Source organism: Ziziphus jujuba, chromosome 11, assembly GCF_031755915.1.
Source record: "Ziziphus jujuba cultivar Dongzao chromosome 11, ASM3175591v1".
Taxonomy (NCBI): domain Eukaryota; kingdom Viridiplantae; phylum Streptophyta; class Magnoliopsida; order Rosales; family Rhamnaceae; genus Ziziphus; species Ziziphus jujuba.
The window spans coordinates 16,748,332-16,763,368 of record NC_083389.1 but is presented as its reverse complement, the minus strand read 5'-3'; positions in this window follow the sequence as shown (position 1 = coordinate 16,763,368).

Here is a 15,037-nt window from a genome sequence, read left to right as displayed (position 1 = left end):
TAAAACATTGATTTTTCTTCCTTTCTCTCTTTTTTTCTTTTTTTTTTTTTTTTTCCTAAAAAGGATTGTCAAAAGGAAGTTCGAGATAGACTTTTCAACGGCAAGGAGAAATACTAGTAAGCAGTAACTATATATATAATATTTAAAACCAGCATTTTCAATTAATATTTTCACCTACTTCAATTAATATTAAAAATATTGGGAAATAAAATTCATATTCAGAAAGCCTTAAGAAAAATTTAAGGGGAAAAAAAAAAAAAAAGACTTGTAAGATGTTAATTCTTTTGTGATACGAAAATGTCTAAATATTGTCTAAATATTGATAAATAAATTGATACCCGTAATATTGTTGTTAGTTTGTTACCTAAGTAGATAACCTCTCGTACAGTCTTAAGTATATGGCTACAGCAATACAAGAACAAAATATATGACCTTGCTAATATATATATATATATATATATCTGTCCACTTGTCTTTTTTTTGGACAATAATTCCGAATTAAAATTTCCAAATTGCTGATATATATATATATATATATTCAATATATGTTATTCATGCAGCAATTATATATGTCACACGGCAACACAAAATTTTTATATTTTTACATAGGGTAAACTATACTTTTGAACTTCTAATTCGCTTCCATTTTCAATTCAGTGCCACATATTTCAATTTTTTCACTTGAGTGCTCATATTTAATTTCATTTTGGTTTCAGTTTTTAAATCCTTCACTTTCAAATTTTTTCTTTTTAATTTGGATATTCAAGTTTAGTTTTATTTCAATTTGGGCATTACTTAGCTAACTAACCTTAGTTTTATTTCAATTTGGGCATTACTTAGCTAACTAACCTTATAGTAGAAACATTTTAAATTAATAAGTTTTTGGATTTATAATAAAATATTTATTTTGACCAAGCTTTCATTATTTTCTATTCATGTTGAAAGAAAAAAATTCAAATTGATTACCTCAATTAAAAAAAATAAGAAACTGGATGATCTAAATTTAAGCCAAATAAAAATTGAAGCACTTAACTAAAAACTTGAAATCATATGCACTCAATTGAATTTGACAACAAACTAAACAGTCCAAAAAAAAAGTATAGTTAATCTTATTTAAATGATCCAGGTGTTATACTGATATATTAAAATTAATTGATATATTAAAATTTCAACAGATAAAATAAAAATATGTTATTGTATCACATCATTTTAGTTGATTTTTTGATAGATTATTTAATACCGTTAGTATTACTTATGGTTTAAAATCAAATGATTCAAATGTAATTGGAATTAAGTGTGAATTTTACAACACATAAGCATAGGTTACATAGGCAGTCTTGGATAGCTGGCAGGATCTGAATGCTTAAGGAATAATTTACAACTTTAATTAGCAGGCGAAGCCTGATGAAATTATTTAGGAAATCTATTTTTGATGGCTAATTTAAGGAATGAGAGCGCCTATGGCGGTAGGAATGAAATAGTAATTTTTTGTCTCTTTTTGTTCTTGGATGTTGATATATTTATATATAAATTGGAAATTTAAATAATATATAATTAGCTGGCAGTGGCAGATTGGCGAAAGTAGACAAATAATTTAATATGGCATAACATTTTACCCATACTGAAATAAATTTACTGTATATCAAATATTATTAGTGATTATTTAATTGGGTTATATTTAATTATATTTATCATTTTAATAATTTATGAATATTTATAATTAGATTATATTGATATTTTAATTCATAAAATATTAGCATATATAGCATTTGATATAATTTTTATAAATTTATTTAAAGCCTCTACCATTACTCATATCATTTTTAACATTTTAGCTTTTATACTATAGAACTCTATTTTTAATTTGTTTGATAACAATATAATATATATGCGATTAATTTTTCAAATTTATTAATCTACATATAATTGGACTAAACAAATAGAAAAATAATAATTTAGTAGTACATACGTAAATGTTTTTTTTTTTTTTTTTTGGGTAATCACAAAAATGTTTAACATGACAAGATCAAAAAATGAAATGTTGAATGTGGGTTTCAAAGTTTTGGAGGAATCTTCTGTGTACGGCTTTTACGGACCTTTCAAACTTTTTTTGGATCTTTAATTAAAAAAACAAAAAACAAAAAAATGGCAGCAGGACGTGTTGCCTTGCTTTCACTTTTTTTTTTTTTTCCCCTCCCTCTTTTTGGGGGCTAAGAACATCTTTTTACCTTTTACGTATTTAATAAAGAGAGTACCTTTTCTCTTTTTATATTTACTTTTTTATTATAAAATTCGAGGATACGAAACTTGTTGGATTCCTTTTTACAGATCTTTGAAGTTGTAATTGGTTGAGATCTGAAGAAAATTTTATAGTTTGAATATGTAAATAGAAAACGTTACACATTTCAAATTTAATTGGTCGTGTGTTGATAAAAAAAATAATAATAATAATTGGTGAAGTTGAATCCTATCCTATACACTATACCATATGATATGATAAATAGTTGGAAATTTATAGATTTAGAATGTTTAATAAGGGGTTAATTATTTCAAAAGAAGATAAAAAGGGTTAATTATACTTTACTATTTTTTAATTTGGGAATTACATTTTAGATCTTCAAATGTAAAATATTGCAATTTAAACTTTTAAATTCCAATTTATTGCATTTTGATCCAATTATATATATATATATATATATATTTACTAGTAGTGGTTAACATGGGGTCTAAATTAGAGATAGTAACATACATATTTTTTAACCAATGCCAATTGGTTCAGGTGGTTCGATACTTATTCCCCTTAAATAAGATCTTGGATTCGAATGTTGTGAATGGAGAAAATTAGTGCTATGGGAGAGCTTTACACCCTTGTGGTCCGATCCGGATTAGTCAGGGCCTAGCGATCACTGGAAAGATGGAATCCTATGGCTGGGATCCACCAAATAATGAGGATTTAAAATAAAAAAAAAAATACATATTTTTTAAACAAGAGGGTTTAAATTTCAATAAATTGTATTTTAATAATGATGGAGTAGAATTAAATCATTAACCCACTGCTAGTCAAAAAAACCAATTAGAGTAAAATGCAATAAATTGAAACTCAAGATCCTAAATTACAACGTTCCAAAATTAGAATACTCAAAATCCAATTGTCACAACTTAAAGATAATAAAGTGAAAACTAACTTTTTAATTAATCAGCATTATTCTATGTGAAGACTGTGTTTTGATAATAGTTTGAAGGGCTGATACTTATTTATCCCTAAACCTTCAAAGAAAAAAAAAAAAAAAACATTATTTCTCACTTTTCCCCTAATTTTTCAATATGATCACATTTAACCCCACTAACTTTGATAATTGAGAAACAACGGATAATTTGGGAGGTATAGTGATATCAACCTAGTTTAAATTTTTTAAACACATTGAAATATATAAAATTAGCTAGTTAATATAATTTTAACAACTGCTTTTGATTGACTTAAAAATCATTTTTCAGATGATCATTAAAATAAAATGTTTCATCATAAATTGCATCACATTGTTTTACAAGCCATGTTAAAATACGAAGAAACAAGAGAGTAGAATAGGAAAATAACGGAAATAATTTAATATGGTTCGGTAAAACACTTACCTACATTCACAGAACATAAAATCCAAAAGGCAACAATTTTAAAATAATATACCTCTAGTAAACATGCACAAAATGTACATTATAACAATAAAAAATTTGAATCCATCATGGTTTGTAGGATGAGTTTTTATAGAAAGGGGAATATAAAAAATAGGTTTAGAAAGTGAATACATTGCATAAATTTTTACAAGAAAACTTGAAAAAAACCCTAAAAGTGGAAATTTTATTCATCCCTCAAAACAACATAATATTAGAAAATTAGATAGGGTGACTATAAGTGAAGGGGTGCCCTTTGTTATATAAAAAAGAAAAATGAAGAAAAAACCACCATTATGGGAGGGTGATGGCCAAGTGCCATAACCCCTACAACCATGTGAAGGTGTCAAAATTGTTCACATTTTTCATTAGACATTAGAGCACAAGTATCCAAAATTAAAAAAGTTTTGATACCAAATTTGGTGAGGTTGTGAGCTAGACATTATGAGTCTATAAAATTGCTATTTGATTTTGTCCTAAAAAAAGTCCAAATAAGTACCTCATAGCTAGCTAGGACACCTACCTTATCAAATAGTACCCAAGCAAAGCTTCTTTATGAGTCGTACTGAAATTTGCCTTATCCCTTTGAGAGTATTGTCTGGTGGGAGTCGTGGTTTAGACCTTTAATTTCCAAATGAAGGAACAGGACGTGGAGAGGAAATTAGAAGAAAGTACCTGCAGAAGCAATTAATGGTTTTGGGAGAGTTGATGATCATGACCGCGTACAGAGTGACATCGTTTTGAAACAGACTATAGAAAATATCCATTTCGTATATCTTTATGAGATATGGATACGATGGATAGTGATATGGGCTCAGGGGACAGACCTAAATCATTAGCACATTCTGACCCTGCTTACGCTACCTGCACACTCAATATGTTTTAGCTTTTTTCTCTGCTAGCTCGAACCCTATTTGTCCTTTATTTTATTTTATTTTTTTGTTTTGCCATCTCTTTATGACTTGGGCTAAAAAAGTTTTAGGTCACAATTTTTTTTCCTTTTTTTTTTTTCTCCTGAAAAATTATATACCACCCTATTTATTTGTCGATTTTATAAAAAGTGTTTTCGCATTTTTTTGGAAAATATAAAAAGATCCTTTTTATGTTTTATTTTTGTTGATATGTTATCTATAATATTTTAAAACTTTAACACATAAATTGAGTCTATGGAAATGTGCAAATGTGACCATTTATAGGAGAAAGGTTTTCAAAATTAGGTAGACAAAAGGGTTGATATTGCAAGAAAAATGAAATGGAATGGGTGTTTATGTAATTTCCTAAATCACTAAGATATCTACTTGATTTTTTGGTATATTTTATCTAGAATCCCTAAAGTTTGTGCTAATTACAATTTAAACCTTTAAATTTTAAAAATTCCATCTATCTTATAAGGGATATAGATGATATTAATTTAGGAAGTGTGAATGAAACAATAGAAAATAAAGATGATGATTTTTTAAAATTTGAAAAGAAATTATTAATATTTTTAAAATTACAAAAATCAAATTATATTTAAGCCAAAGATTAAAAAATGCGGATGAAATTAACAAATAAAAGGAAATATGGATTCCAACCACTGCTTTAGTTCTATCATGAGTTGCAAAAAGTTTTTTTTTTTAATTTTTATTTTTTCCAAAAATAATATGGAGTGTATCATTGCTCATATTTTTAGAAAATGTTACATGGTTGATGACTTACTTAAAAATGAATATGGTATAGGCTTTTATTTTCTCGATAAACTTCCAAGGGAGATAGCCACATATTGAGAAATGATTGTGATATTGGTATAGTTGATTCTAATAAGATTTCTTTTATATATTTTTTTTATTATATTACAATAATTTCTACTCTTAAAGGATAAAGAAACATATGTCAAACCAATGATTTAATTATTGTGGGTGTGAAGAGTTTTGCTATTCGTACAACTTCACTTGACAATTGATTCTCATAAGATTGCCATATCTAAATTACATAAAGGAGGAAAATTCCACCATGCATATATCTTTATTTTGCAAGAATGTGGATACGTGTATTTGTTACTAGTTATATGTAGTTAGGACTTAGAAGTTTTGCAATTCTGCAAAATTATATGGTATTACATTTAACAAAATGCGGATATCCATATGATAGAAGGATTAATTTAAAGAATTTTGATGTAGTGTACTTTGTAGCCTACTTTAAAGTATATAATAATATGTGGCACAATGTTAAGTGAGTGTGAAAAAAGAAATATGCAGAAAATTTTTCTTTTTATTAAAAAAGTTAAGTTGATTCTACACATAATATGGTAATTTAAATGACTATCATTAAAGAATTTATTTTCTTATATTATATTTTAGTATAAAAAATAAAAATAAATGCTATAATTAATATTATAACCATCCATAATTTGCCTATTCTAGCTTATAAGTCACCTTAAGATGAGCTATGTTACTTATTAGATCATAATTATTTATACTGTTCACTTTATTTAGAGATTTACAAAATTGATCACATTATATTCACATATACAACTAACATAATTAATATACGAGTCTTTTTATTTTGTCAGTAGTGTTGAGGAAAATGAATTGAATTATTGCTGATATAACCATAAATTATTGGTTGCATTTAATTATATATTGATTTTTTACTCCACAAACCAAATTTGAAAAGATAAGCAATCACTACTAGAATTGCATTGATAAATGACGCAATAAATGCGTCGCACAAAATAAATAACAATGTATCGCACAGTGTCGTCCAACGTCCTGTCGCTAAATCTGTAAGACAACAAGCGACGCAGTATGAGAGTCGCCTATCTTTGAGTTTTTAGCGACGCATATTGACTTTTAGCGATATATTAATAGAGTCGCCTATTTAGCGACGCATTAATAAAGTTGACTATTTAGCGACGCATTAATAGAGTCACCTATTTAGCGACGCATTAATAGAGTTGACTATTTAGCGACACATTAGTAGAGTCGCCTATTTAGCGACGCATTAATAAAGTGACTATTTAGCGACACATTAATAGAGTAGCCTATTTAGCCATGCCTATTTAGTGACGCATTAATAGAGTTGACTATTTAGCGACGCATTAGTAGAATTGCCTATTTAGCAACGCATTAATAGAGTTGCCTATTTAACCACGCATCGACATTTTTAGCAATGCATTATTTGTTAATGGGTTGCCCTTTTTTTTAAATTTTTTTTTAAATTTTGTGAAAAATGATTAAAATAGTAAAAATATAAAAAAAATTAAAATACAAAAAAAAAACGAAAACTAACTTCATCCAAAATAAATAGAATACAAAAATTTTAAATAAATATTTTGTTATAACAAATTAATTATCAAATAAATTAAATATCATCTCATTAACATATTTTTACATAATTTGTAAGCTATTGTATTTTTCATAACAAATTTAATATTAATTAAACTTCCATGAATGCATATTCATTAAGATGGAAGTTGACATCCTCTTGTTAACGATATTACAGCCTCATACTGCACATGGAAAAATTAAAAAAGTTATTAGCACTTATGCAAAATAAATAAAATATTAATCATTATTAAATTTGTAATTTAATAAATGAAAATTTAAAGAATATTACCATTGTTCTTAAGATTTGACGAGGCACATTTCTCCCCTCACAGTCATTACAAACATAGTCACTCTCACATTCATCCTCATTATCATTTTCATCGATACTTGGCAACTATATGACAAATGGATTGTGAGCTATCTTTGTATCTCCAAGAACATCTTCTTCAACAAAAGTACGATGTTGTGGTGAAGTTAAAACAATAGACCATCTTGAATTAAGTTGATCTTCAACATAAAATACTTGTTAAACTTAGCAAAACAATGTCAAGCAATATCATAAACATAATTTCTACAAAAGCAAGATTAATAAAACCCAATGAACCTAAGCTGCAGTTAAAATGAAAAAAAGAAAAAGAAAAACAACCCACCTAATTTCAAGAAAAAAGAAACTTACCTAAACGATGGAGATAAAGAAAGAAGAAAACCAAAAAATCACGAGGGCGACACAGAGAAATCCAGTTTCTCGGCCGACAACAACGTAGGCAAATGAAAAATGAAGCTTGAAATATCTCACTCTTCAAGTCTCTCTTAGATTGCTTCCAAATCTAATATCGATTAGGTAGTGTACCTGATGTAGTTTTAAAAAAGTAAAAATGGATTCAAAGGAGCGCATAAAAATTTTAAAACGCGCCAAAACTTTTCAAAAAATTGCAAGAACGTGCCTTTTCTCCCAATTGCATTTTTTTTCTTTGATTAATTTTTTATTTTTCAACTACAAATAAAAACTAAAAATATTTCTTAAAAATGCGAAGCAAAATATCGAAGATTGCTGTTTATTTTTCTGTTTTTCAAGTACACCTTTATTCTTTATAAAATTTGCATGTCTTTCAAAATTTTTGTTTTTTTTAATTGAGAGAACAAACGATGTATTCTCTTCAAGAAGGGTTGTCTGTTCTTGAATTTTGGGATCAAGCGATGTATTATGGTTGAAAAGCGTCGCCTGTTTCATTTTTTTTATATTTTCTTTATAATCTTTAAATAATTTTTTAATTGTTCATCTACAAATATATTCATGTAGCAATCCAATGAACATAAATTCTATTGATTTAAAAATAGAAAATAGTTTTGTCAATGCTCTTCTCAGTTACACATATATGTGTATAGACGAGATACAAAATATCTCAAGACCTAATTTGAGATAGGATACCGAATATAGAATTCTAATTCAACAAGCATTTATTGACCAATTTATCTAGATAAATATGTTAAATGAGCTTAACTATCATGTATTTGTGGTCATTGATAGTTTACTTGTTTTTAAAAATTGAAAGTCTATTAAATTGCTTTTTTTAAAAAAATAAAAATAAAAAATAATTGAAGGAACAGGTGATGCAATTCCATTAAAACACGTTGTCTATTCCATTTTCTTTTTTTAATCTTTAATTAGTTTTGTTGATTGGTCATCTACAAATTAAAAAAAAAAAAGCATATTTGCAAAACTAAAAAATTACTAAAAATAACTTTCTTTCAAATTGAAAAACAAGTTAAAAGTTGGTTGGGTGAAACGGCGACGCAGTTGTTAACAAATGCGTCACCTTTTATTCTATTTAGCGACTCTTTTTTAAAAAACTGCATCGCCTAAAACTATACTAGATAGTTCTTGTTGTATTATTACATCCAAATTATTTGGCCTAATGGTGTGGTGATTTCTTGATAGTATAGGAGATCCTAGGTTCAGTTCATGTTATGACCCTATTTTGATTATTTTTGTTTTAATGTTTAAACAAAAAAATTGAAAAAAAAAAAAAGGCGACGCATTTGTTGAAGAATGCGTCACCTGTTCATCTATTTGGCGACGCATTCTTAACATAATGCATTGCTTAACACTATATTAGCTAGTTTTGTTGTATTAGTACATACAAGTCATTTGGCCTGATGGTATGGTGATTTCTTGATAATGTAAGAGGTCATGGGTTCATTTCTTGTTATGGCCCTATTTTGATTTTTTTTTAAATGTTTAAACAAAAAAATTGAAAAAAAAAATAGGCGACGCATTTGTTGAAGAATGCATCGCCTGTTCATCTATTTGGCGACGCATTGTTTAAATAATGCGTCGCCTAACACTATATTAAACAGTTTTTGCTATATTAGTACATATAAGTTATTTGGCCTGGTGGTGTGGTAATTTCTTGAGAGTGTAGGAGATCTTGGGTTTAATTCTTGTTATGGCCTTATTTTGATTTTTTTTTAAATGTTTAAACAAAAAAATTGAAAAAACAAAAAAGAATAGGTGACGCATTTGTTGAAGAATGTGTCGCCTGTTCATCTATTTGGCGACGCATTATGTTACTATATTGCCTTATTTTGATTTTTTTTTTTTAATGTTTAAACAAAAAAATTGAAAAAAAAAAAAATAGGCAACGCATTTGTTGAAGAATGCGTTGCCTGTTAATCTATTTGGCGACGCATTCTTAACATAATGCGTCGCCTAACACTATATTAACTAGTTTTTGCTGTATCAGTACATATATGTCATTTTGACCTGGTTGTGTGGTGATTTCTTAAGAGTGTAGGAGGTCCTGGGTTTAATTTTTGTTATGGCACTATTTTGATTTTATTTATTTTTAAATGTTTAAACAAAAAAATTGAAAAAAAAAAGAACAGGCGATGCATTTGTTTTTGTTCATCTATTTGGCGACGCATTTTTAACATAATGCGTCACCTAATACTATATTAACTAGTTTTTGCTGTATCAATACATATATGTCATTTGGCTTGGTGGTGTGGTGATTTCTTGAGAGTGTAGGAGGTCCTGGGTTCAATAAAGAAGAAGAGGCTACGCATTTGTTGAAGAATGCGTCGCCCGTTCATCTATTTGACGACTCATTCTTTAAATAATTCGTCGCCTAATACTATATTAACCAGTTTTTGTTGCATTAATACATACAAGTCATTTGACTTGGTAGTGTGGTGATTTTTTGAGAGTATAGGAGGTCCTGGGTTCGATTCTTGTTATGGTCTTATTTTGATTTTATTTTTTTTAAATGTTAAAACAAAAAAATTGAAAAAAAAAAAAAAAGAACAGGCGACACAAAAAAAAAAAAAGAAGAAGAGGCTATGCATTTGTTGAAGAATACGTTGTCTGTTCATCTATTTGGCGACGCATTCTTTAAATAATTCGTCGCCTAACACTATATTAACCATTTTTTATTGCATTAATACATACAAGTCATTTGACTTGGTGGTGTGGTGATTTTTTGAGAGTGTAGGAGGTTTTGGGTTCTATTCTTGTTATGGTCTTATTTCGATTTTATTTTTTTTTAAATGTTAAAACAAAAAAATTGAAAAAAAAAAAAAAGAACAAGCGACGCAAATTCTAAATAGTGCATCACCTGTTAACTACATAAAAAAATTAAAAAAAAAAAAGTGAAGAGAGAACAGGCAACGCACAATCTTATTGGTGCGTGGCCTGTTAAAAATATATATATATATATATATATATATAAAATCTCAGTTTTAGTGCACTAATAATTTTACTGATTGTTATTATTAAAATAAAATTAGATTGATTAAAAGATCTAAAAAAAAAAAAAATGAAAAGAGAATAGGCGACGCACAATCTTACTGGTGCGTTGACTGTTACACATATAACAAAAAAAAAAAAAAAAACAACCTCAGTTATGTTGTTCTAATATTTTTATGGATTATTTGTTGTTGAATTAAAATTAGATTATTTAAAAGAACTAAAAAAAAAAGAGGAGGAGAGAACATGCGATGCACAATCTATATAGTACGTCGTATATTTATTGAATTTTTACTGACACATTAACCTTAGAGTCGCAGTTTTGTTTTTTCAGACGTGTTTGTTTCGTAGCGTCGCTAAATGAATGTCGCTAGATATCAATTTTCAAGTAGTGAATTTTGAATAACCATTTAAATTGCCAAATAACATATAAATTCTAATGGTGAAATAATATTTTTCTCTATATATTGTTTCCGTTTAGATTCTTCTGGAATAAAAGTTATTTAAAAATAATTTAAAACATGCCAGAAATACATAATGAAATATTAATTTGATGTTATGTCATAGTTACAAATAATTTTAAAAAAATAGGGGAAAAAGTGTTTTGACTGAAACACAATCAAAATGTAAAAGATGACTTTTCCAATTAATATATTTATTTATTGTTCATGTAATCGCGTAATAGCAATATGATGACCTGGTCGAGAGAGTATGATACATCGGTGTAAAAGATTGAGTGGGATCTGTGAGGTTGGTTATAGTAAAGCGTGGCCGGAAAGTGTTTGTTCTTGCCTCTATCATTAGCTCTGGTTTCGCTTTCAGTTGTGGATGATCTTTGAGGTAGCAATATTTGATGTTGTTGATGGGGGCCTTCGAAGCTAGTGCTTCTATGGTCGGGTCTCGCAACAAGTTTCCTCGTAGCTTGGGTTAAATTGAGCAGCTCCCGCTAAGGGCGCAGGATAGATGAGATCTGTCGTTGTGCTGTTGCATGCTTCTGATCAATAGGAAGGGGAAGAGTACAATATTTTCCAGCACCGGTGCAATATGAAAGAGTCCTTTAGAATTCGTTATTTGGGCCTTAATTTGGGGTTGAGAATGGGATTTTAACAGCAAAAATAAAACCTATCCACACACACAAACACTTAAATATTACTTCAACCTGGAAAAAACAAAAAAAAAAGAAAAAAAAAACACTTATATTATATGTTATTATTATTATTATTATTTTGCTAAGAAATATATTTATTTCTCTTGATACGTTAAAGAGGAGGCTTTAATAGTTGATATTATGTAAGTTATGAAGTTAATTTTACTATGCAAATATAAAAGAGAAACACAAGCTGATGGGCCCGTTTATCATAACATGGGCTTCATTGGTTGGGTTTATCCAAATAGGTTTCAGTTGCTCTAGGCCTTTTGGACCATAGTCATTGTCAAGAAGGAAAAACGTAATTTTTTCAAGGCCTCAAGATTGTTTTTTCTTCCCTTTCTTTGTTCCCTTTTTTGCTAAGCATCAAGATTTATAGCTTAGTTTTACGGAGTGCTAGCTTCATCAAAGTCCCTTTCCCAAGTTAATTTTGGCTGCTGGGAACTAATTTATTATGTTCGAATATTGTTTAACAGCCTCAAGGAAGATCCATGAAAGTGAATTTGTGTCTCATTTGTCGACACTTACTGGAGGAAATAAGGAGATTACGAAAGGAAAGCATTAGATACAAGCTATATATATATATATATATATAGTCAATGTTGGGAATCCTTGGTCCCATTGGAAAAGCCCAAATGACAATGATCATTGATGAAAACTTCTTAAGTCTTTTGTTCAAAGCCTGCTGTTAAAATCCCCACTCACCAGTTCATCAAACTGTTACGTGTGTGCGTACGTAGGCTCTGCATTTTATTTTATTTTATTTTTTTTAAATATCCATCCTCTTACATAAAAATTGGAATGTCTTGCAACTGGGTCAACTACGTAGAACTAATGACTAATGAGGCCTATCATAGTATTGGTTAAGCTTTTCCGAATTAGGGTCTTGTGTTCAAAATTCTTCACAGCCCAAAATAATTGGTATAGCAAAAGTGAGGTCCTGAGATTAAAAGGCCCAGCAGATAAAAACTTTTTAACAAATTTTATTACACATAGATGGATATTTATATCGTTCCCATAATCTTAACAAACAAAAGCAAATGGCCAACACTTTAAAGATGGACGTCCCTACAGAAATATATGGTGCGGGCCTAAAAATCTTGCAACCCATCATTATATAACCTATCTCTATGTGTGTGTGTATATATATGACCTTATATCTTCAAAACCGTAAACAAGTACGAATATAATACACATACGACTGAAAGAAGAAAGCATATAGTATAATTATCTAATTGAGAGGGCAAGGTTAGGATATTTTTGTTTTTTCGGAAGATATAGTAATGAAACCCACATCTAGGAATGGCCCCCCATGTCTACGTGTTAAGGGGTAGGGAATGATGGGTGCGCAACTGAGACCTAACATGCTAGAAACATATAGATAGATGGCTTCCCAAAGAGCCATGTGTGGAGGAAGAGATGAATACCTCCATAGGGGAGACATGTCATGCCAATTGGTGGAAAACAAATAAGTTGAGCAAATCATTAAAACATTTTCTACTCTTGCATGCAAAAAGACTAGCTATATATAGCTAGGGTTTTAAGCATGATAACCCTAAAAAAAATTAAAGTAGTCTACGGAAAAATGTGGTGCATGTTGGTTGAAAGGTAGACAAAGAGAACCTCTCTACCTATTTTCCCCAAAACCCAAAACCCTACAAAAGGAAAATAAAAATGACTCTTTTATTTATTTATTTTTTAAGGGGGTTCATGAAGGATTTTGTTTGTTGGATACACAGAGACAGGCATGATGGAGTAGTTTGGTTTGGGCGATGATGGTGTTTGTTGAGGGGTTATGGAAGAAGTCCTTCAAAAAGTGAAGGGTAGTTTAGATAAGGGGACAAAGCGAGAGGTCTAGAGAGAGAGAGAGAGAGAGAGAGAGAGAGAGATTTAGAGATCTAGAGAGAGGGTTTAAAGAGATTTTTGGAGGGGGTGGTTGCTCTCAAAAGGATAACCATAGCCATGTGAGAAGCATGATAAAAACTCAAATCATGATGTGGTCGATTTATGGTCGCTTAATTTCTATCTGTTTTTTGCTTACCCTTTTTTATTTTATCACCAAATGAATTGGAACCATGCATGACCACTATTTTCTTATCACTTTAGTGGCACCAGCAAGGACTTCTCAACACTCCATCCAATCCATGGTTGTCTAAGCTTGCTTTTCATCTATATGAGTCATAAGAGTCATATATATATATATATATAGTATTTCATAACATATGTATATATACACATATTTTTATGTACAGGAATTCTCATCCTTATAGTTTTCTATTAGAATCCTTTTTCTTATAATATTTTTAAGTTACTTAAAGAGTTAGGATATTTCAATATATTTTAAAAGTTTAACTAGATCATATATTCTGATAGTTTTTTATTAATCTTTCAATTACTTAAATGGTTGAGATTTAATAATATAATAAGAATTTACTTGAGTTCACATATAACTCACTTTACGTTTTTAGATTTTATTAAACTTATATAATCTACTAATTAATACATTTTAAAATTTTAGACTTTAATTTGTAAATATGTATCATGTAATATGTCATGGGATGCTTTTTTCATATTACATGTAATCGACCTAACTCTCAACACCTAGAGATTTTGCCTACCTCCTATCAAAAAGTGGGCGAACTCATCCATAATAACAAAATATATATATATATATATATATATATGTATGTATGTATTGGGTCATATGTATAATTGTAAAACTTTATCTTTATTGGCCCTTTTTAGGCAGGAATATCATATCTGATTCTCAGTTAATGAATATGTGATTTAGCTGCAGGAAAGGAATCCAAGGAATCCAACTAGAATCAGACACGAGTACCACGGTGCGTTCATCATATTGCCAACCCCATTGCAGAAAACTTTAATTATGGATGTTGATCCTCTCTGACTTTGTGGTTTCAACACCAGATCGAAGTATGGCCATTGTATATTACCAAATAAAGTATTGCCATTGTGGAATATTCACTTTTCATTGATATAAAATCTGCATGCATAGCAATTGCACACGCCTACTCTAGCTAAATTAGCCAAATTGGACCATGCTAATTAAGCTTCACCTACTATTATTTTAATTATTGTATATCCTGTCTTGCATGCCCACTTAATTAACCAAAAGAAAGGAAAGGAGAGAGATAATATAATTAGATATTA